This window comes from Ceratotherium simum, chromosome 4 (assembly GCF_057802395.1).
Source record: "Ceratotherium simum simum isolate JZ-2026a chromosome 4, ASM5780239v1, whole genome shotgun sequence".
Taxonomy (NCBI): Eukaryota; Metazoa; Chordata; class Mammalia; order Perissodactyla; family Rhinocerotidae; genus Ceratotherium; species Ceratotherium simum.
Window position 1 is genome coordinate 53,283,565 of NC_141903.1, and position 25,130 is coordinate 53,308,694.

The window sequence follows — 25,130 nt, forward strand, 5'->3', positions numbered from 1 at the left end:
AGCTCAGGGCCAATCTTCCTCACCAAAAATAATAAAAATAATAATACAATTATGAATATTCTTTCAAAGATTTCTTTGCATGCATCTCCAATCATTTGTTTTGGACAAGATGCTATTATTGGAGATACTGAATCAAAGCTTACTTTTGATACCTATTGCTAAATTGGTTTTACTGATTTGTACTCCCACCAGCAGAATAGAAGAGTGCTTACTCCTAAATTTAAACACATTTTCATATATTTATTGCTTTCTTATATTTCTTCTTTTATGAATCAACTTTGGCTGTCTTTTGAACATTTAGGGGGAGATTTATTAAAAATATTAAGCATTTGGTTTTCTTATGTTGCAATTTTTTTAGATTCATCATTGATATTGATTTGCAGAGTTTTAAATTTTTGTGTATACAGGGCTATCAGAATTTTCCTTTATGTTTTCTGTATTAGATTCTGTCTTTAAAAAGACATTTCTCAGAACTAAATCAAGTATACTTACAGATATGAGAGCCAGGGTCCCTCACTACCAAAATAGTCAATGGTGTCACCAAAGTAGTGTAAAAGATAGATAGATAGATAGATAGATAGATAGATAGATAGATAGATAATAGATAGATAGATAGATAGATAGATAGATAGATAGATAGATAGATAGATAGATGATAGATTCAACAGGAAACAACTTGTATCCACTAAAACCCTTTCTATTCACTTTACTGGATAGCTCCAATGAGACTCTCACCTGAAGTCCCAGGCTTCCCAAATCAAACGGGGACCATATTAGGTTCTCACAGGATCTATCTCCCCATACTCTGTGTTGATCACTTGGCTGCACCAGAGCTTCTGTGACTTCTGTAGCTCCATTTCTGCTCCTGGAAAACACTCCCACACTCTATGAGTAGAGTCCTCTACTCAGTCAGCTTGGGGTGAGCACAAGTACAGCTCCAGTAACCCTCTCCGTTATGGACTGAATTATGTCCTCCTAAAATTCATATTTTAAAGCCCTAACCCCCAATTTGATGGTATTTGAAGATGGGGGCTTTGGGAAGGTAAGTAAGGTTAAATGAGATCATGAAGATGGGGTCTTAATCCAATAAGATTGGTGTCCTTATAAGAAGAGGAAAAGACACCAGAGAGCTTTCTCTCTCTCCACACAACAGAGAGAAAACGCATGTGAAGACACAGCAGGAAGGCAGCCATCTACAAGCCAGGAAGAGAGGCCTCACCAAAAACCAACCCTGCTGGCACCTCTGTCATTGACTTTTAGCCTCTAGAACTGTGAGAAAATAAATTCCTGTTGTTTAAGCCACTTGTCTGTGGTATATTGTTATTGTAGCCCTAGAAGACTAATACACTCCAATAAAATCTTCTTTCTGAGAGGATCCTCACTTCTTCTTATATACACTTGATGTCTGTAATGGACCCAGAGTCACCAGATTTCTTTTTAATATCAGTCATTTGAAATTCTTCATAGATTGTCTACAACCTCTCTTCAGAATAGATTGTCCCTGAACACTTTTGTCCTCAGTTTTGGAACCTGAATTAAATTATGAACTCATGAGAAAAATTGTACTTAGCATCCTGCTACACCTCTGTTAACTTCTTAAACTAATCAAAATTCACCCCTGATGCTAGGAAGGGCCAGCCTTTCCAAAACCCTTGGCCACCAATACTGAAACAAAATGAGAATCTGCTAGCCAGGAAGAAGTAGGGGAATGAGGTTGGGTAGGCGATCAGGAGTGTCTACCACAGTGAAGGTGTTTACTGGTGCCTTTAAAAGAAAAGTTTCCTCCAGTCAAACTGAACTAGAATACCGAACTCTCTGAGCACAATTCTTAGTCATATTTAATAGCCAAATTTTTAGTCATATGTGGTGTCAGCTTTTTGTGCACAGATATAAAAAGAAGCCTCCTTGGAAAATGAAAAGGGAAAAGCTTTTGACAAGTCCTTAGTGCCTTTGAAACACCCCTTCTTATCTATTTGAGATCATAAAAAGCAAGAAGAAGCCAGTGTCTAAGTAGTACAAGCAAGGGTAAAGTACCATGACGTTATCAGAAGCCAGGAAGTTAAGTGCAGTGGGCATCACCTGCTGCCCTTCCAGACATACTCTCCACCCTGCTGTACCCTGCTTTTCTCCTCAGCAAGCTGACCTCTACTGATTGTACCACCTGGACTCCCTTGCCCTCTGGCTTCCACATTGGTTTGCCGATGGTCAGCAGTGGTAGGAGATGGAGGGTGGGAGAAGGGAGAGGTCAGGGAATTTACCCCCCTGCACCCTTCCCTGGTGATGCTTGGCTGTGGCTAGGTTCTTCTCCCCAAGACGGCAACTCCCATCACATGGACCCTGTCCCATGGCTGCAACTCTCCCCACCTTCTCATCACTACCAACTCCCTTCATCCCTTCAGGTCCGGGTTTCGCACGCTTCATCAATGAAGAAGCCTTCACCATTCTTTGTGAGTTCCTTTAAGCCTACTGACACCATGGCAAATTGCCCCTTTATTAAGCTGGTTTTTTTTTTACTTACACCTTTGAATTTGCCATCTGTTTGCTGCACAGACTTTGACTGATACCTCAAGTTGCAAGTTAAGAAGTATATATCTGAGTCAAGGTGGGTAAAAATCCTGATATGAAAGGCAAAAAATAAATCAAGTTACCAGCAATCCAAGTGCCAAGCTAAGAACCTGATTCTGATACAAGATCTGATTAAATAAGGAACCTCTTCCACACTTCCTCTAAGGCAAACTGAAGACAAAGAAGGGATGGGAGAGAAAGGTAGTAAATTCTGACACAAAACACATATAGAAGGGATAGCTAACAAGGTCAGAGACAAAGCACAAGAAAAGTGAACCCCACTGACCTACAGACCACCACTCACTCTTCTTTCTTCCAAGTCTCCAAGTCCCTATCCTCAAACTTTCCCTCATTGTATAATGTCATTCATTCTTCTCAAGCCTTCAGCTGTCACCTCCAGACAGAATAATGCAAGTCTTTCTCTAACCTAAACATTACTCTTCAGTTACAGCCCAACTGCTTGGATATTCCCCAGCCAATTAAAACTATTTCATCCCAAACTTATATCTTCATCCTCTCACAGTAACTGGCAACTCCTCTTGACTTTCCTTTTTCTATTAATGGCATCAGCTGTCTCCCATTTCACCACGCTCACCACTTCAGGCATTTTTTACTACCGTCTCCCACAACCCCCATATCTAAATCAGTTGCCAAATAGAGAATCTAGATTGTGAATCATTGTGTATCTTCTCATGTGGGCTTCAGTCTTCCTCTCCAGCCTCTTATCACACTCGTCTCTTCACAATCTTCTTCCTATTCTTGGAACATAATGCATGTCTTGCCTCTACATTATTTACTCTAATGGAAAAAACTTTCGCCAAACAATCCTATCTGTTAAAAAAAAAAAAAATCTTGGGGCTGGCCTGGTGATGTAGTGGTTAAGTTCACGTGCTCCACTTCGGCGGCCTGGGGTTCGCAGGTTCGAATCCCGGGTGTGGACTGACACACTGCTCATCAAGCCATGCTGAGGCAGTGTCCCACATACAAAATAGAGGAAGATGGGCCCAGACATTAGCTCAGAGCCAATCTTCCTCAGCAAAAAACCTCAATTTTTTAGGACATGTGTCAAGTACCACTTCCTTCACAAACTCTTCCCTCTCTTTCCTTTCCCCCAATGGAATGTTCTCCTCTTCTTCTGAAATTGGACTTATACCACTCTTACAGACTTGTACTCTGTTATGTATTATAATCATGTATTATACATTATAATCACTACTATAATGTATTATACTATCATGCATATTACTATTATATATTATAATAACGTATTATAACCGTGATTATAAAATATAGAAATTTTTTCTATGCTAAATTTCAATTTGCTAGAAAGCAGGAAAGGTCCTATTTGTTTCATCCTCCGCAGCACCTATCTTCAGTAAATAATTTCTGAATTCAGCTGCATTTTATTTTCTGACATGCATATCAAATTTTCAGGCAAAATTATTTCTAAAATCAAACAAAGACAATCAAAAAATCCAAAAGCTGTGCATTATATATCCTTCTATATCTTGGCACAAAATTCCATTGTTTACCGTTTAGAAAATAATTAAAGAAAACTAGAATAAATTCACAAACAATATTTCACTTTGAAATGTTAATCAAGTCAATCCCTATAAGAATGACAAGTTTGTGTCTATAGCTCAAGTTAAAGGGATTTGGTAACAATATATTTTTCTCTCCTAGATAGATTAAGCTATTCTGGACAAGCATTCAGTATTTTGTTAGCAAAATGAAGCCACTTGTGCCTACATTGCAATTTTACTGATTGGCACATATATGAAGTAGAGACTCAAAAACAAATGTTGTTTTGCAAGAATGTTTTCTGTTTTCACAAAAACTCCCACTCTTGCTAAGAATGAATAATTTGGACCTAAAATTTTCTCCTAGAAAACTTTGAAAATCCTTTAGTTTGAACAATCTTCCTACATATTTTTCTAATTATTTGGAACATCTGCATGAAAATGTGTTCTTTGATTTAGCTATTCATTCTCTTAATAACCATAACTGAGTATTAGCATTATAATTTCCTGAATCACATTTATTAGATTCTCCCATAATGACATCAATGCCTGTTTTATATTTTTCCTGAAGCCCTTGCTCCCTTAAGGACCATTCTCCATCCTGATGTTATTTGCAACCATATGCAGTGGAACACTTAACTGTTTATTTGCTTTTCAGTTTTGTTTTGTTTGCCTATCCTGTTCATAGCCCATTCTTCTGTTATCAGCTCCCAATTTTCTTTTGAGGAACCTCCCTTCCCCACACCCTCAGTCCTTGTGGTGTGGGTTGGTGGGACTGACTCCACCCTAAGCTCTAAAAATGGGCATACAACTCCAGCCTGTGGAGTTAGGTCATTATATTCCCTGACTACAGAGTTTAGTTCAGAAGGGAATAATGAATCAAGTTGAATTCACAAGAACACTCTGGAGACTAGTGGGAACCATTAGAAAAGGTACTCTCTTTCCATTAGGGTTGCTAAACAGGAAGGATATAGCTCATAAGCTTCTAGGCAGAGCCCACGTGAGGAGGAAACCAACACAGGAAAGCAGAGCCAAGAGGTAGAGAAACAGTTCTGATACAATTACTTGTGCACCTGTACTCAGAGATGCCTTCTCTGGACTTTTAACTATGTAAGCCAATAATTGTTTTTAATTAAGCCAGTTTGTAAGTCAATAAATTTTTCTTTTTAAATTAAATCAGTTTGAATTGATGTTCTGTCCCTTGCAAATGGAAAGATTTGTATCTGATATGCCATGGAGAACCACACAATCTTTCAACTGCCTTCCTGTCTGACCAAAGACCAGCGTTAACCTGGCCTCCTCCCCCTCTGCAGCCATCATAATCATGTCTCTTTCTGTGTCCCATTATATAACCTTCAACCACAAACTGAAGAAACCCATTTGGACTTTATTCTAATTATGCTCTATTTCTCTCTACATACCAGTGCACTGAGCAATGTCATTTCAAAAAGGTTGATTTACTGACATGTCCCTGAAAATGTTTCAATTCCTTCTGCTTCTTTCATATTTCCAAAAATACCTTTAAATGTTTAAATCATTTTAAATAGTCAGAAACACAATAAAACATATAGAAATAATTCACAACAAATGTAAATTAATAAGGTCACCAATAAAGGCTTTGAAATACATATTCAAAAAATTGGTGATTCTAAAATAGACAAAGCAAGTAGGTAATACAGAGTGAGAAGCATTGAAAGGGCCCCACCTCACCCCCAAACTGTACCACCTCGGCGCCTACCCTACCTCCTGTGAAACCACCATTAACAATTCTACCATTTAAGTTAAAAAAAAAAAAAAAAGTGAGCCGGGTAGTAAACACATTGACCATGTTTTGCACACTAAAAACCTAGATACATGGCATGACATCCATGAATATACCCAAGGGAAAAACAAAAAGAAAATATAAAAGTGTAAGTATCCTAGAAAATCCACTACACATGGACTCTGAAAGATACCACCGTTCAGCTCCAGGTTGCACATGAATAAAATTTCCATTATGTACAACTGATACATCTTCAGGAGATCCTGATTTTTCTAATAGAAGTTGTAAAAAACAGGACTAGGACTTGAAATAAATTATTCTACCTCATCCCCCCCAAAAAAATTGAGATGTGTAAATTTTCCAAGCTTCATTTTCTTCATCAAGCCTGTTGACAAGGGACGTTATATTATTTCTGACTTTTATCTCACTACTCAGATAGGATGATCGAAGCTGCCTTAATAGTAGATCAGTCTCATTAATAAAGCCTCTGCTCTACTCCAATTTACATGAGCTTCATTATGAAAAGTAATTGGCCACACGGAATTTACTGTGGGAGTCAGCTAATGCTGAATACAAAAGCACAGGGAGATTTAGGAGGAAGGCCTGATGCAAGGTCAGACATGTTGTAAAAAAGCCAAGTGTTCCTCAGAGGGAAAAAAAAGAAGTTGGGTCTGCTTAAAAAGCACTCAGCCTGAAATTAAGCTTTAAATTTTGAATAAATAAATGTCTTGCTGGACAGAAAAATCTAGTGCCCCAAACCTAATAGGCACAAGAAGATGGTTTTGTGACCTCGTCATTGTCTAACATCAATGTCATAATAATTGAAACCTGGTTACTGGCTGATTTTACTACCCCTCCTCTTGTATCACCATGTTCCAATTATGCATCCAAGGTAACTGTCAGAGCTGAGGAGTGCTGACATGGGTCCCAGTTACATCTCTGCAATTTACACAGTTAATTGTAAAAGCTTTTAATTTCACATGCAATACCAAACAGACTTTTTAAGTGAGTAAGATCATTGGCACTCTCAATTCCAACACAATATTCCTGACACTAGTTCAAAATGCACATGGGAGAGGAGGTTGGGCTACAAATTTTTAAACAGCAAATGATAAAGTTAGAAGATAACACTAGTATTCCTTCTTCCCCAATCATATTATTGAAAAGTAATAGCAACATCTAGAGTTGCCTCCAGTTGAGTGTACAAATCAGAAAAATGTAGGCATTCCTTTGCTTGTATTTAGAAGTAAGGGTCCAAGACGTGTGTTTGGCCCTCATCTTGGAGACTGGAAATTGAAAAACTGCCATATATCACGTATAGTATATATATTGGTGTATATTAGGACAGACTCTAAAGGTATTAAGAAGGTCTAGGAACTCAGATGGTTCCACAGATACATATGTGTACACGTTTTTACATATGCAGATTATTCAAATCTAACCAAAAATAACACTTTGTAGAAGGCTCTATCCTCCAACAATCCTGAATCCCTGTTCAAGTTCTATCTTCTCTGTGGTCTTCCTTAATAAATCTGGCCCACATCCTCCCTCCTTTCTCAAATGTGATTTCTACTTCACCACCACCATCACTCATTTATTGAGTACTTTAATTAAAGTGTAGGACCTTATTCCAGAAGTCAACAGTCTGTTCCTAAACCCAAAACAGTTTGAAGCTAGTTGTGAAGACAAGAAGCAGACACAAAAAAGTATAAACAACAGCCCACAGTTACCGTGGATCATAGGCCAGGTGAACGCAGGAATGAGGAGGAGGATGGGCTCACAGAGGCTGGCTTGGTCAGAGGTAGGAAGGGTTTATGGAGAAGATAAGTTCAAGCTTGTCCTTGAAGAAAGGCCCCTCTCATAGCCAGAATGGAAGGGAGAGGCCTGGCAACATGAATAAGATGTAGAGGCAGAGATGGACCAATATAGGACAGTCAAAAATGTACGACTAGGGCTGCACCTATAAGCCTCCCTAAAGGGAAGCTCACGTGTTCTCTTTATCTGTGGATTTATCCATCACTAAATGTGATACCACCTGTGCTTGGGGCAAATCTCGCTAACCAAAGGGAAAGAAATGCAATAGCATGTACTTCTAAAATAATTTAGTTTAGGTAGCATTAGAAAGACAGAAAAGGATGCCAAACTAGTGCCCATACTGACTGGGATCCACTTATACTGGTTGCCTAAATTTGGGCCACAAGCTCAATAATTGTGAACGAGTCCGGTTAACTCTCACATTTGAAGTAGGAGCCTTTCAATTACGAGCCATAACGTAGACAGTAAAAGAGGGAACAACATTTCCTTAAAAGTCACAATTGAATTTGAAGTCCCAGTGAGTGAGTTGAACTAAACTAAAGCAACATAAAAAATAAATAAATGAGGCTTACTCCCACATGCTAGTTACTGCCCTTTAACCTCTATGCAAAACATGCACCTACTCACAAAGATGTATGCCTTGCTCTGCAGAAACCCAAGCTTCCCCTTCTGATAGCCCAGTGAGTCTCAATCTTGGTTGCATATTAAAGGCACCTGGAGATCTTTCAAAACCCAGAACTGAAGACGGAGCCCCACCTGTTCCACTAAATCAGAATCTTCAGGGGTGGAGCCCAGGCCTGTGATTTTCAGGAGGAGCAGAGTTGAGAACTACTGACATCTCCCCTCTTACAACCATCAATGGCCTTAGCAGTTAGAAAGGGCTCAACCATCAGCCTGTTCACCATTGTTTTGTGAAAACAGGGAAACACTCATAACATAGCATATATAAACTTTTAAACTTATATATGCTTTTGTCTTAGCTAACAATACTTGGCATATAATTAATTAAGCAATTAGTAAAAGAATCAAAAGAAAATCAAGCAAAGTAGGCACAGCTTTTAAGGAAAGTGGTGAAAGAAAACAATAGAGACGAGAAAAAATAAGAGTAATAAAACATTTTTAGAAATAAAATGTCCTGAAAATTACAAGTGTGGCTAATACTAACTCAGTTAATATTTAGGATGATGTATGTATTAACCACTAGGACAACAGTAATATCTACCAGGTTTCAATTCTTGCTAGAGGCCACTCAGAGTACTAGCTGCTTTATATATTAATCTCACAACAATTCTGTGACAAAGAATACCCCATTTTATAAATGAAGAAATAAGTCTTGTAATGATTAAGTGATTTTGCTTGATGTAACCTCTCTAGTGATTGAACTAGGTTTCAAACAAATTTACTGACTCCTAGAGTGTCTCAAAAGCAACTCGATTCACTATCGTAATTCACTATTATTCAAGTATTCAGCCTACAGCCCTGAGCTGTAGTTAGGGGAGGGTGTGGATATGAATTGCTACAAATGACTTTTGAGTCTATTCAGTGCTAATTCAGGCAGAAGTCACTTAATTTTTTATTTATTGAGCCCAGCTTAATTTCTAACTTATTGGGTGGGCTGTTGAAATGCCGTTCCTGACAATTTCAAACTGCCGTTTCTATAGGCAGCTTTCACTCATGGACCCAATTTGCCAAGAAGTCCGAATACTTTTGGATCAAAGACTGAAACTTGATTTTTGGAGCCAATTCGTTCCATGGTACTAGTCTTTAAAACATTGTTCTTTTTTCAAAATAGATGGGTACTGGTAATGAGCCAGGCCATCCATGAGTTACAGATCTTAAGGTAAAGGATAATGCTTCAAAGTTTCATGTAATTACTTCAATAAGTTCTTGAAAGTGTTTATAGCATTCACAAAGCTCTGTAAATGAGTGATTGCATTCTGTTTATAGAATAGAGAACTAAGGGACACACTCCAGCCTAACTCATCCAAAATGGGCCAAAGCAGAGAACAAAAACAACTCCCTACACATAGCACTAGACCCCCATCCCTCAAGTACTCTGCTATTTAATTTAAAGCCTGACTCACTTCTTTCCCATCCAAATACCAAGAGAAAACAAGCCGAACAATTCCAGCTTGAAGATTAGAATGGGGCTCCCATAGAGACTGAAGAAAAACCCACTCCTACACTGAAGATAGGCCCTTAAAATCCTAATTTAGTTTTCTTATTTGTTGTGTGGCATGTCAGCCTGCTCCTCATAATTTATTCCAGCTGTTTCTCCTGAAAATATGGTATTTGCAATTTGCTATGGGCCTCAAAAAAGAACAAAGAAATGGTAAATCATCGAATTCTGATCACCAAGTCAAAGGAACTTCCTCACCTTTTAGTGGGGGAAGATACAGAAATGATTATTGGGCATCTGCAGTTTTGAATAATAGATAAAGATTTTCTTTTTATGCATAAAAACTTGACAATGTCATGATAATAAACTCGAAATGTATTACATGTCCAAGTATTAAAATATGAAGGATATAATCTCAGGATATGTTGTTTTCTGAATAGCTAATCTTAATTGCCATAAAATTTGCATTTCACATAATTTTAAGTCTGAATAGGAGCAAATTTGATATGAATCCAGTATCTTTGTGAATCCAGTATACAATTTTTCTTTACTTTGCTATCATTATCCTTGATAAAAAAAGACACTGAAATCTCTAATGCTAAAACAATAGTTCTAAAATTAAAATCTTTAATTAAAATTTTATCAGTAAGCTAATATTTCAGGTTTAAGAATAGATTAGTACATTTTAGCAATATTGGGTTCAAATATAATGAAGTTTGAACTTTTATATATTTTTCCATTTAAATGTCCACCTTCTTTATACGCTTATATGTTGTCATTTCTACTTCTTCTTAAAGCAAAAAAAGGGAAAACGAGAAAGAAAAAAATGTCAATGCTTTCAGCAATACAGATGCAATGAAAATAACAGAAATAGAGCAAAATAAAACAATTTCATGCACATGTTTCAGGGTAATACCATTTCTAAGAAAAACATACTTTTAAAAAACCAATGAACCACAGATTGCCTTCTAGGTGTATCTTCTCTATGAAAATGACTTTTAAAAAAGGAACAGAAATCTGACGGATCATGACAACATAAAAGTTGTCCCTAGTCGCATTACAGTCTGCCAAAAAATTTTTTAAAGTCAGTTGCTCATTCTTCTTTGTCCTCGTTTACATTTGTCATTGAAATCACTGATAGAGCAGGATCATGGAGAAAAAGTAGTGCCTGCAACTATGATAGTATCCACATAACAAACTAGTTAACTCTTTACAGGATTGCTGGCTACTTCAGACCAAAATGTCAAACTAAGTCAAGCTTTAAATTATTTGATTTAATTGCTTTGGAGATTGACTGACTTCTCACACTTGTTTGTTTGTATAGACACAACCTGCATCATTACTGAGTTAGGAACCAGTAAGTGAAAAGTTGGCAGCACGTTGTGACCACAGCAGCCCAGTTCAACTCACCAACATAACAAGGGAGCAAACTCCAAAACCTCCTAGTCTAAGAATGAACCTCGAAGCTCTACCTACTGGTAGAGGGGGCAAAACAACAAAGAAGTGCTAACACTAATTTATTAACCTAACAAGGAAGTAGATATTCAACAGCCCAAAAAGTCCTCAAAAAGGCACCCTTAGATTTATATATGTACATAAAACCAAACCCCCTTCCTTTCCATGTTCCCTTCTTGGACTTTATCTCCTTGTTCTCTAGCACTACCACCCTTTGGGTTGTTATACTATTCCCTTACTTCCATGAGCAAATTTTCTTACATATCCACCTTTTGTATTATCACGCCCATACGATGAAGGAATTTTGGTGTTTGGCTTACTGTGTTTGGTGACTGACTTGTCCTTCCAGCTTCGTGACCCTAGGCTAGTTGGTTTTCTTCCAATAATATGAAAACAAATTTTGCTTCTTGTATAAATGTACGAAGAATTAATTGTACTTCCTGATATACCTTATAGATACCAGCTGCTGTAAATAAATCTTTCTGACTCATACTATGCTTGTATTTGGGGGGGTCTCCTTCTTAGGAAAAGTCTATTTTTAATTAGATGGTTAAAAGTTCACTTATTTCTATAATGTTCTTTAAATTAAACACACTATTATATTCATTGTCACTTAAATTCATAATTTTGCTTAATCAACCCTAGGTATGTTGAATTCAGTTTGATAATTTTTTAAATGATGAGGATATTAAAGATCTCCTTATTTTCTGTAACATTGCTTCTTTAATATTTGGCACAAGTGGGATTTTATTTTAGTTTCTGCTCTCCAGGATATAGTCTTGAAATATTAATATGAAATTTTAGGAGACATCATGGATAAATGTAATCTAATTCAATTCAAAACATATTTATTGAGCATCTACTGTGTGCCAGGAATGGTTTTAATCTCTGCAGATACAGCAGAAAACACGACTGATAATGATCCTACCCTGATGGAGCTTTACCTTCCAGTATGATTATCACAATAAAATGAGTAAATATGTGTCAAGGCATAATAAGTGTTCTAAGAATAAAAGAGTAGGGGATAGGTGAGGTTGAAGCAAATACTCTTCACATATGGAGTTAAGGAAAAGCCTCTTAGTTAGAAAGATACTTAAACTGAGATCTAAAAGAAGGAAGAAAACAAACTAAACAGATACATAAGGGAGAAAACTCCAATGTGGGAAGAGGCAGTGCAAAGGTCCAGAAGGGTGAATGTGCAAGGAGAAGCAAGGAGCCCAGTGTGATGGAGTGGAGTGGTGTGGTGTAAGGGGAGATGGTAGAAGATTAGGGCAGAGAGATTGCAGGAGAGGAAGAGGAATGGGGAGCAGATCAGGTTGGGCATTATCGGCCAGAGTAAGAGTTTTAGAAATGTGAAACTATCTGAAGCTTTTGAAAAGAGAACTGACAATACCTGTCTCCCGTTTTTTAATGCTCTATAGGAAATAGGTTATAAGGGCAGGGTTAGAGCAGAGGGATGAGTTAAGATGATATTGAAGTTCTAGGCAATAGATGAGGGTACCTCAGACCAGCATAGTAGTGATGGAGGAGAAATAGTTTGATCTGAGAGATACTTTGAAGGGAGAACCAACAAGCTTATGGATGGATTGTTGCATGTGAGGTATGAAAGAAAGAGAAGTTGAAGGATGACTCCAAATTTTTGCCTGATCAACTGGAAGAATGGAATTGCCAGATACTATGAAAGAGAAGAAAATAGAGAAACAAGTGTAGGTAAATTAAGAATTTGATTTTATAGTATAGAGTATACATTCCTATGCCTTTTCCCCCCTTGTCTACACATTTGATTTGGGGTTTACTTCATTCACAGGAGGACAGAGGTTAAAACCTCAACGTTGGCTGCATAATGGAATTTACTTGGGAAGCTTTAAAAATATTCACACTGGGTTCCCAGCCCCAGAGATTCTGATTTCACTGCTCAGGGATACAGCCTGAACATCAGGATTAAGTCAAAGTTATTAAGTTCAAACAATGTACTATCTGATTTCAGATGAGATATGGAGTCAATTTGGCCTGCCAAAAATTCACTTCTTTCCAAAAGTGAAAGGCAGGGTAAGTGTTTTATGGGTCAGAGTATTAGACATAGGGACACTCTGCAAAAAGCGTCAGCAATGAAGGTACATCTCCCATCATTTGCTGGTGATCCATACAGAGCAAATAAACCTATGGCAGGAGGTACAGAGGAAAAACCGGTAGATGTGGGCCACTTTCCACCTGACCTCAGTTTATATACCACTCAACACATGCTGCCGTGTTCCTGTAGTTTCATGAGAGATAATCTGAGCTATTTTCTTCTTTTCACCCAAACTTCTACTACATTCAATCCTCCTCATGCTCCCACACACATACATTCCACATCCATATCAGTTAGGATACCCTCAATGGCAAGTAAAAGAAAACCCAACCCAATCAGCTTAAAAGTAAAAATGTACTCTCTCGAATGATACAAAGCCCAGGGGTAGGATAGTGCGGAGTTCCTTAATTGAGTGGTTCACTGACATCACCCAGGATCATTCCCTCTCGGCTCTTCTCAGGTGTTCCCCAGTGGACACAGACATGCAAAGGGTTAGGTCCTGTCTTCAGGCATGAAGAGAAAAAGAACAGAAGAGAGAGCTTCTCTTCCAATGTATCCCCTTTCATCAGGAAGGGAAAAACCCTTTCATACACACACACACACACAGATACACACACACAACACAGAAGACTTCCCATACATCTCAAGTGTGTGAAAACTAAGCTATGTGCTCATTCCAACCAATCAACAGGAAAGAGAATAGGAAAACGTGATTGTTGAGGCTAGACAGGATTTGCTCCACCAAACCAAAGATAGGATCACACACACACACACACACACACACGCTTCTTTCATATTATCAACATCAATATAGTATATTTCATTGATTGAAATACTTTAATTGTATATAACAGATATGTATCAGTTAGCTATTGTGTGCTGCAAAACATACAAACAAAATTTCAATGGCATAAAACAAAAACCATGTATTTCTCAGAAATCTGCTGGTTAGCATTAGATGTTTGGTTCTGTTAGTCTCAGCTGGACCCACCACACATCTGTGGTTTTGATGGTCACCTAATCCAGGCTGGGCTTGGCTAGGTGTTGCTGCTTCAAACTGTGGGTCCAGCTGGACTTTGCTCCTCACTGCAGGTTGGGCTGAGGTCTATTTCGTATGTATTCATTCTGAGGCATAGGCAAGGGATCAGAAGTTACTCAAGGAAGCTTTCTCATGGCAATACAGAAGCACAAGAAGGCAGGCAGAAATGTGATGTCTCCTAAGGTCTAGACTCAGAACTGACACATTATCACTTCTATCCACATTCCGCTGGACAAAGCAAGTTCATGGCCACGCCCAAAGTCAAGACATGAGGAAGTATATACCATTTCTGATGGGAAAGACTGTAAAGTCACATGGCAAAGAGTTTGAATATGAGGAGAGGTTAAGAATTGAGTCCAGTATTTCTATCTACCACAGATACTAAATCTGGCTTTGTTTGCCAAAAATAAAATTATTAGAAAAGTATTGAGGACTCACACAATTGACAGAAACTTAAGGATCAGGCTTAGATAATAAATGGCTCTGAAAAACCAAGAAGCTGAAAGCACAATAATCATTTTTAGCAGTAATAATCTGCCAGGACACCACCACCACTGGACACTCTGTCACTGCCACTTATGTGAAGGAACCCCAGCTGCCTGTATTTTATTTACTCACTCAAAATTTAAAATCCTTGGCAGGAGCATCCAATCAGCTGAGCATAGGCCGTGCCCAAGCGGTATTATCAGGATCAGGGAAGAGAGGACCTAATCCTTTGTATTTCCCGATTGGAAGATGGACACTGCCTCCACCAAGACTACTCATGGTTAGAGATTCTCCCAAGATGTGAGGGGACTTAGATGCTGGAGAGAAAAAGACAATGTTAAGTGGCTGAACTAAACTGGAATGTGATTGGGATTCTGTGAATGGATAAAAGATTTTCCATTATAACATCAAAACATCCCTTACAAAGGGAGGTACTTTGTATGCTCAGCAACAGTAGGGTGAATCTTTAAATCTTTCAAGGTAAATCAGCTGAGGCCTAGCCAGCATTTACTAGCAATACACATTCAAACAACAGTTTCTTTTGGATTATAGAGGAAAGACATCTGTTGGACTTGCAAAGATTTTTTCAATTGTTTTGTGCTGCTGAATATACTTAAGGAAATTAAATGTATTCCCAATTTTACACTCAGCATTTAAATAATCTAATATACATGCAAAAGATGTATGGTTACCTCATGTTCAAACACGCTCAGGAAAAACCATTGGGCCTTGAAATGTCCTAACTCAAATGGCTTTTTTATGCTGAGAGATCTACACTAATGTGATAGATCTTCAATTCTACTCATGGCTTTAGGAGATCTATATATTCAAGTCACTGTTATTATACTTAATAACGTAATCACACTCAAGGGACAGAGACTCCAGTATTGGATTAGGTCATGAAATTAATAGACCTGAAGCGTCTCATTTTTCTTCTTCCTAATTCACTTTTGGATATTATAGTAATGACAAATACACTAAAGAGAGTTGGTTTAATAAACAGCAACTTTTATTAAATGTTTATAGTAAATCAAGTCTCTATCACAAAACAGCCATTTGGTTAGTGAAGAGGAGAGGGAGCTGAAAGGAAAGTGAGAAACGGGCATGGAGAGAAAGGGGGACAGTCAGGAAAGGAAGGAGGCAGGGAGAGAGGGAGAGGAAAGGAGACAGCGGCACCTCTCCATCGCCTCTCACTGCTCTCAGCATGCAGTGCTTCTCTGGGTTACTCATGCCTTTTTTAGAGTCATCAGGTTGTGCAGTACCCGTGCTCAGAAGGTCAAGCATTGTCCTCTTAAGGAATTTTCTTCTTAAGTATTTGGGGCCACTGCTGTCAAATGAAACATATGGCTCTCAGTTAACCACACCAATGGTTGTAGCCCAGGCTTCTGTGATCCCAGCCTATTCTTTTTCTTTTCTTTTTTCTGAAAATAGGCAGAGAAAATATCCTCAACACAGGTGCCCATTCAAATAAACTAATAGCAGGGGAAAGAAAGGAATGCAAAGGGAGGACAATATATTTGAGACTATGGCTTGTCTTAACAAGCTTCTAGACAGCTGTGGTTTTGTTCCCATCACTGCTCTCTTACAGGCAGACTGTCTCCACATAAGCTCTTTGGCCTTTTATTTACTCCTGACAATATTCAGCGGAGCCCCATTTCCCTTCTCTCCAGACTCTTCTACTAGATAGAGTGCCTGAGAAAGAAAAATGAACCACTATTTTCGATACTGAAAGTGAGAACAGACCCAGGCATCTCAAGTCACATAATGAAGGAGCTTGCCCAACAAGGCCCCAAAAGGTCATACCATATAGGAAGGAGAATTAATCCCATTCAGTTGTGTGATCTGATCAAGTCATGGCACAGTTTGGACTCTTCATCAGTAAAATAAATGGCTTCCTCGTTATTTTTAAGTTTCTCCGTGAAATATAAGTATTTTTGCATGTATACATTTAAATAGGCCATCTAGTTCTAATTAGATCTAAAATGAGAGTGGAGAAAATAGCTGAAATGTCCACAATTTATGCTCAATAAGCTACAGTAATTGTATTGTCTCAATAGGTCCTTGTCTAGAAGAAAACTTTCTGTTAAAATCAATGTAACCTTTCTTTATCTAAAGTGATCCAAAGATTCCAAATAACTAGTTAGAGCATCATTTTTTCTTTGTTCCTGACTGAAATTGGGCAGCCAGGGTTTGAAATCGTTTCACTTCCAGCATGGACAACTCACCAACAAATTATGGTTTTCAATACCAGTGATAGATTTTAGTTGTCAATTGCACTGATGTTAAAAAATCCTGATTTTAAAAGAAAAACGCCGCCTGGTGGTCTAGCGGTTGGGTTCGCACACACCATTTCAGTGGCCTGGGGTTCATTGGTTCGGATCCCGGGCACAGACCAGCACACTGCTTGCCAGGCGGTGCTGTGGCGGCGTCCCATATAAAGTGGAGGAAGATGGGCACAGATGTTGGCCCAGAGCCCGTCTTCCTCGGCAAAAGGAGGAAGATTGGCAACGGCTGTTAGATCAGGGCTAATCTTCCTCACAAAAAAAAAAAAAGGAAAAGTAACCTTCCATTTTTTAATTCCAGAAAACCCCTGAATAAGTAAAAAATTCTTATTTGCTTGTTTTTCCGTATTTAGAGCCTCCAAAAGAATCTTTGTCATCATGCTATTCTTTAATTTATTCCAATAAACATTCCTACAAGATTCAAATTTACTCAATTATTTGCATGCTTTACCTCTACTATTCAAATTCTTGCCAAAATTCAAATTAATTCTATTCAGCATTACTTTCTATAGTCAAACAATGAAAGGATATTGTCTAAATGCTAATCTACTGTTTATTCATTTTCCTCATACAGCTTTAGTCCCCCAGAGCTTGACATTTCAATAAATCCTTAAAAGGGATTATAATGCTGCCTTGCTGTATTTTGTTCTCCCCAAGAAAATAAATTAAGAAACTTTCCCACCTTTAACCCTCTAAAAAATTAGAAAGAAGCCTATCTTTCTTCCTCTAGAAAACATATTTTGAATGTAGAATTAATTCCAAGCATCTGGAATAAAAAAAAGTCCGTGGGTAACAGAAGATGATTTCAATGGATTCTGGCAAAAGCTTTCCTATCATTTGTTTCCTTCAAAACAACCTGATCACCCTTGTTCTCATAGGATGCTAAAGCAGAGAATCCCATGTGTCCTTATGCAATATTCAAAAGACCCTTGGATTTTTATTCTGAAGCTCTAGCTACAGCTCGTGGGTTTGCCTGTCATTGAAGGCAATCTGTGCACAGTGGATTGAAAATGCAATCCATGATGTGATCCTTCTTAACTTCACAAATTGAGAAGACAGATTGAAATTTTAGTCATGATTGGGGGAAAGAAAACTTAATATGCAGGAGCTAATTAATATGAAAACAGCTAATTGAATTATACACAGCTGACTTGCTAAAATACAGCAGGTTATGTGGAAGAATCCATATCAGCTATATTCTCCTCATGCCCTCATCACCAAATACTCACATTGAGCAAGTAGAGCCTGAGTGTTGGGTGTAGCCCACAATAGCCTGTGCTTTAAAGTTTATTCCTTCAAGCAGTTCATACTCATCACACAGGCCAGATTTACTCTACAGCTGCCCAAAATCGTAAGGGCCTCATTGCCTCTGGCACCTACATGTTCACAGAGCATGGTCAGTCTTACCAAGGGAATAGACTCCTATGGCCAAGGTGTTTCTACAGTTTTAAAATCTGCATTGGTTCATGCAGTCAGTGAGCATTAAGAAACTTAGGATTTATAGAAGGAATGAAATTTCCTCCCAGAGGACAGCTGTTGGCTCAGTAAAGAAATGTTTCACTTCAATCAAATGATACACACCAAAGCCTGTGTAAACTACCCTCTCTAGAACCATGTCAGTCAGTTCAGGGGTTCAAAATCCAGAAAAATGTTCAAAGCAGAAATCAAGTTGTGTTTCCAGTTTCATGTTGGACTGCCCACATGATAAGTGCCTACTGGATGACTGAGTATTTTGCTACTATGTCCACTTCAATATGTGTCAGGCCATGTCCTCCGGGCAGTGAGGTGAGGAAGCCAGAAGACGACAGGAAACCACAAGCCTAGTTAGGGAAGAAGAGAGTAGCACATGGAGATTTAAAACCATATGTCAAGTTCAACAGGAATGGGATGCAAGAGCTGACTGCAGTCCAGGGATGAGAGAGAACGCACAGTATCACATGAGAGGTGTTTTAAGGGATAGGATGGGTATGGAGTGCTTCACTTCTACCAACCTTTCACGGCCTCACCTAACTCAGAAAGATAGTCTAGCCATGTGCCCGAGATAGGAAATAAGTGGATTAGGAAATTGGATTTCATGAACACATGACAGTCTTTGACACATCAGTCTAGAATTTAAATAATTTTAAGTCTATCCATCTATCAAGGCCTCACTCAAATCCAACCCTCTTACGAAAGTTGTTGGTTCCACCTTGATCAGAGGAAGATCTGCCCAGCTTCTAAACACAAACACTAATCCTTCATTTGGCAAATAACCCCACCTTGTGCTATGTCTTTATTTTTATCCTATTATTATCTCGATATCATGTTGTTTTTGACAGTCTAAGAACAGAAATTTTGTTTCTCCACATAGATAATGAGCCACTTCAAGGCAGGGAGTATTCTGTATTTCTAGTTCAGAAACATATAAACACACGTACATACACACGTGTGTACATACACTGTCTCTCTCCCTTACTCAGATTAGGTATTTACAGGAATATGGCGAGTGAGAACATGAAGGTCAGGATGTATAAAACTAACCTATCAGTGATAAATTCTGTCAGGCTTCCCATGCCAAGGTCAGCGTTTGTAGAACTATAGAATCCAATAGATGTCAACCACAGTCTACATCCTCAATGGACTTTGTGAAGAATGACTATATGCATAAAGCGATTTTTTTTAATAGGTAATAGGAAGTTCCACAAAAAATGGTGGTTTGACTGCATGGATTTATTTCCTGAAATAACCTTAGTGTAACATAAGGGAATAAAAAACATTATAAACCCTAAAGGACAAAGAAAATGGGAAGAGAGAATGGCAAACAAGATATTTTCATTAAAACTTGAGAAGACGGAAAGTGGATTAGGAAGCAGTAAATGACCTGAAGCATGAAGAATGCTGAAACCTGTAGAGAAGGATACTGATGAGAAGTAGACTGAGAGGGTCTTTAGAACCTTGGAAAGCTCTCAGGAATTGGAGGCACCAGGTACCTTGGGAGGCAGAGACAGGAATGGGACTGTATAAGGATTCATTAGGTACTAGATGCCTCCTCTACCCTGTGCCAGGTGAGTTCCCCTCCCCATCTCCTCAAGAGAAGACAAAATGTGCTCTCTAGAGAAATTGAGTCCAGAAAGACTTTGGACTCAGAGACACCAGGCTCAGCAGAGTAAGAGAAGGAGCTGTGTGGGAAACAAGGGATTAAGAGAACGTCTATTGTTAAAGAAAAATTATTCCAACACTTGTTAAAGATGGTAAGGCAGACTTTATTCAGGGAGACTATTACAATGGGGTTTCATAGTAGGGGAGAGAGATTGGGCCCAACATGGGCTCTGAACATAACAAGGGAAAGTGGGAATTTATAGCCAAGGAGCAAGGTAGGAATCAACAGATGGAAAATTACTAAAAGGAAACATCAAGAGTAAGGAGGGATTCTGGCTAAACTGACTTGACAAGATTATTACTGAAGGCAGGCTAGGGTGATAAGATATCAACAGTGGGGGATAAGAAATTTGATCAGACATCAAGAGTGAGGGATTTTCACTAAACTGACCCAGCAGGATTCTTGCCAAAAGTGGACTAAATGGGCCAATGGCAGAGCCTAAGGGTGAGGCCTAGTCAAAAAGAAGACTCAGAGGAGCCTAACTAAAGTTTGGTCTTTGCCACTATGAATGGTGAGGGATGGGGTGTGGGGGTACAGGTCAAATGCCAAGGATTGGGTATAAGAATGGCATTATATTTCTCAGCAGCATGACTAAAAGGAGATAATGGAGTAACAACACCAAAATTATGAGAGGAAATTATTTTATTTTTTATTTTATTTTATTTTGTCTTATTTTACTTATTTATTTATTTTTGCTGAGGAAGATTCACGCTGAGCTAACATCTGTTGCCAATCTTCCTCTTTTTGTATGTGAGCCACTGCTACAGCATGGCAACTGGCAGGTGAGTGGTGTAGGTCCAACGCCTCAGAACCAAACCCAGGCCACAGAAGCAGAGTGCACCAAACTTAATCATTAGGCCACTGGGGCTGGCCTGAGAGGAAATTATTTTCAGTCTAGAACTGTCTATCCAGCTAACTTGATTCAAGTGTGAGAGTATACACAAGACATTTTTTGATTATTCTTGAAGTTATTTCCCATGTTCTTTTTTTTTTTTCAGGAACACACATAGGTTGTGCTCCAAGTAAATCTGTAAGCCCAGAAAAATGCACCATGGGAGCTTGTTGCCTGCAGACAATTATTTAGCCTTCCACAGTTTAAGGAAATTAAACTATAACCAATTATTTTACAAAGGATCTTGGAATAAGAATTACAAATGAAAGAAGAGGGGAGCGCCAAAAAGGCCAGAAATAATACTTCTCTCATGTTCAAATTTAAAAAAAACTAACATTATCTTTTATTAAAATTGTTTTACAAGAGCAATATCCCATAAATGCTACCCTATTCAGATCTTTTAGTTTCGTTTTTGCTGGCACCAACATTCAATACAATCATACACTCGTGTAAACTTTCCAGTTTTCTGAGGCATGGTAACCTGATAATTTTTCTTATAGTTTTTCCATATAAACACTGCATTGTGTTCAAGGGTCATGAGAATAGGATCCTGCTTTTGATTCAGTTACCATATTAGTTAAATCACCTTTTGTTACATAATAGACACCTTACTCCGGCTAATTTGGCAAATAAAGGAATTTATTGGATCACATGGATTAAAAATTCATATACCACTTGAGCCCAGGGCTCAAACTGTGTCAGCAAAACCAGGCTCTCTCCTTCTGTCTGCCCTGTTCCCTAACTTGATGGCTTAATCTCAGGTTCCATAAAAAGGCAAAATAGATAATTCACGCCTTCCATGTTCAAGTCTAGCAGAAAATAAAGAGCATCTCTTTTAGAAAGCTCGATTTACAACTCAAAGAATTCACTTTGATTGGCCCACTTAGGTCAGGTGGCTTTCCCTGAAACAAACATTATACTCTGGGAAACCAGAGTCACATTCTTCCTGCTGTAGAGCCCCATCTGGACACTTGGCCAGAGAATAGGGAATCTGATTCCCCAAAGGAAAATTGGAATACTTTTTCCAGTAGAGGGAAGATGGATGCTGGGCAATGGATGTGATATATCCATTACAGCTTTTAATACATTCAAAAATCCATTGTTCCATGGTCTCCAATGAGCAAAATTCCCAGAGAAGGACCTGCCCTCAGGCCAATTTAATGTTTCTCTTGGTTAAAAAAATACCAAAAATTAACACATAATTTCCTTTTAGACTTATGATCAAATCACATACAAATGCACGTTTTCATGTTGTATATAATCATTTGGAGTCTGTATAGAGTCCTTGTTCAATGTTTGTAGTAGTTTGTAGTTATGATAGAAACTAACTGTAATTGTGCTGATAACTTGTGATTTTCTTTCGCCAGAGGATACGCATTTCTACCTGCAGCTTTCCTTTGAATATCATCACATTCCACTCTCAGCTTTGAAGATGAAATATAACGGTTTTCCTTCACATCAACGCCCCCAGGGCTGCCAGCCATAATCAGCCTTGGTAGGAAGCTGGGTATTTTGGAGAGCCATGTTGTGTGTCTCTGAGACCAATGAGGAGAGCAGCTCCATGGAGGCCTCCTGCATATTCCAGTAAATGACTAAAAGGATGTGGTTTTCTCTTTCTAAATAAAAAAATTAATTTTCAAAAATTGGCACGAGGCTCTGCTATTCCTATATTTGTCTGAGATAAGCCATTCTTGTCTTGTTCAGCTACACGTCTGCCTCTGGAGCACTGGGGTCCATTATCCCCAGCACTGCCACCCATGAAGGTCTGATGAGGTCTTCAGGGCTTTATTTCTACAGGAACAATCCATTTTCTGCTGTTTCATCTGAAGTTCAGAGAAACCAGCATGGCTTTTCTATTTTCAAATCTTATATTTTCTTTTCCAAATGAAAAAGTATCACATTTGTTTATTGAGTACCTACTAGAATTAAGGGATTCCTGTCCTTAAGGGATAGTCTGGTAGAAATTCCGCTATGTTATTATGTTATACAATGATTTAGAAATGTACTCTAGAATCTTAGAAATTACCTCTGATATGCATAGCTAACCTCCTAAATAAAAAGTTGTCTTTGATTAACACCAAAAAAAAATAATTGCCTTATGTATTCATGGCTATACTGTGACAATTAGTACTAAGGGATAGACAAAAAAATATATATATAAACATACATTTATGTATTTACATATATACATTTGTATATTTATATTTAATATATCAAAGACAACTTTTTGATACATTTACTTACCAGAAACATTTTTTCTCTTGTTGAATGAATCCCTGTTCTTTGGTCTCATCAAATCATAATTATTCTAATAATTTGCATATTTAAAAAATAAATATCAGGGCCAGCCCAGTGGCATACTGGTTAAGTTCATGCGCTCCACTTGGGTGGCCTGGGGTTTGCAGGTTCGGATCCCAGGCCTAGGTCTATGCATCACTTATCAAGCCATGCTGTGGCAGGTGTCCCACATATAAAGAGGAAGATGGGCACAGATGTTAGTCAAGGGCCAATCTTCCTCAGCAGAAAGAGGAGGAATGGCAACAGATGTTAGCTCAGGGCTAATTTTCCCCACCAAAAAATAAAAATAAATAAAAATCAGTTTTAAACTTCCTTTGGGTGTAAACAGTTTGATAGCTCTTTATATATCTTTAGATGCTATTACCAAGCTCTCAGAACTCTTTCCTGATAAAAGTGAATTGGGATGAACAGAAAGGACAACACTAGAAGAGAAGCAAGACTTTTTGTTTGTTTTGTTTTCTGGTCCTTTTTTTGAGTGGGATTTCCCATGCACAGCTTGGATCTAGCAGCTAAAGAGAGGTAATGCATGGAAGAAGATATTTAAGAACTAATTAATTTGTATAAGACAAATAAACCCAAGGCAAGAAGAAACCTTTAGGTTATAAATTACAGGATTTTTTTCCCTATTATGGATCCAAGTATAATAAATACAAATAGGGATGTATTTTCCCAGAGCTTAAAATTACCCAAGAAGAATTTCCCATATGGAACTTGCTCTGGTGCACAGCATCAGATTTCTCTCTTGATGTGTAAGGTAAGAAGTAACAGAAAAAAAAATCGCAGATGAATCAAAACCATAAGCATCTCTGATGCCCTGGCCCTAACAGCTTTTATTCCTCTTGCAAAAGCATTTTAACACGATAACCAAAATAATTGTCTGAGCCACATTATCTGTAATCCTTTGCAAGGTTATATAAATACTTGCAAATGTGCTTTAACCCACCAAAGAAGCAACAGGTCAAATTAGAATTTGAGGCTACAATAGTAACTACATATTTACTTCTGGTTCTTTAATGCATAAGAATTTGTCTAGAGGGCCGGCCCCGTGGCTTAGCGGTTAAGTGCGCGCACTCTGCTGCTGGCGGCTCGGGTTCGGATCCCAGGCGCGGACCGACGCGCCGCTTCTCTGGCCATGCTGAGGTCGCATCCCACGTACAGCGACTGGAAGGATGTGCAGCTATGACACACAACTATCTACTGGGGCTTTGGGGGAAAAAATAAATAAATAAAATTATTAAAAGAAAAAAGAATTTGTCTAGAGAAGGTTGGTACTAGAGTAAATTAAATTATAAGATAAACTCGCTAGACAAGTCTACTTGCACTAGGTTTTTTAAAAAGAGTCCAAATGATGAAAACAACGTTTCATCAGGGAAATATTAGGGTTAGTTATATATTTATCAACTTGTGTGTGCTCTGAAATGGTAAACTAATGCATAAGGAATAGACAGTGTAAGCTGGGACTCTAAATCACATATCAGAGAAACCATGTTAGTCTTTGAGGATCTACCCTGAAGATAGAATTTAAAACTTTCACTGGGTCCCGGAAGGCTAAAAAAAGCCTGAGGAAATAAAGTGCTAATAAATGAGGAAGTAAAAATATGCATTGAAATGCAACTACTTTGAGAGTTTTTGTGACAGAATAAGGAAACAAACGTCAAGCTTAAAAAGCCTAAATGTAGCTGGGTTC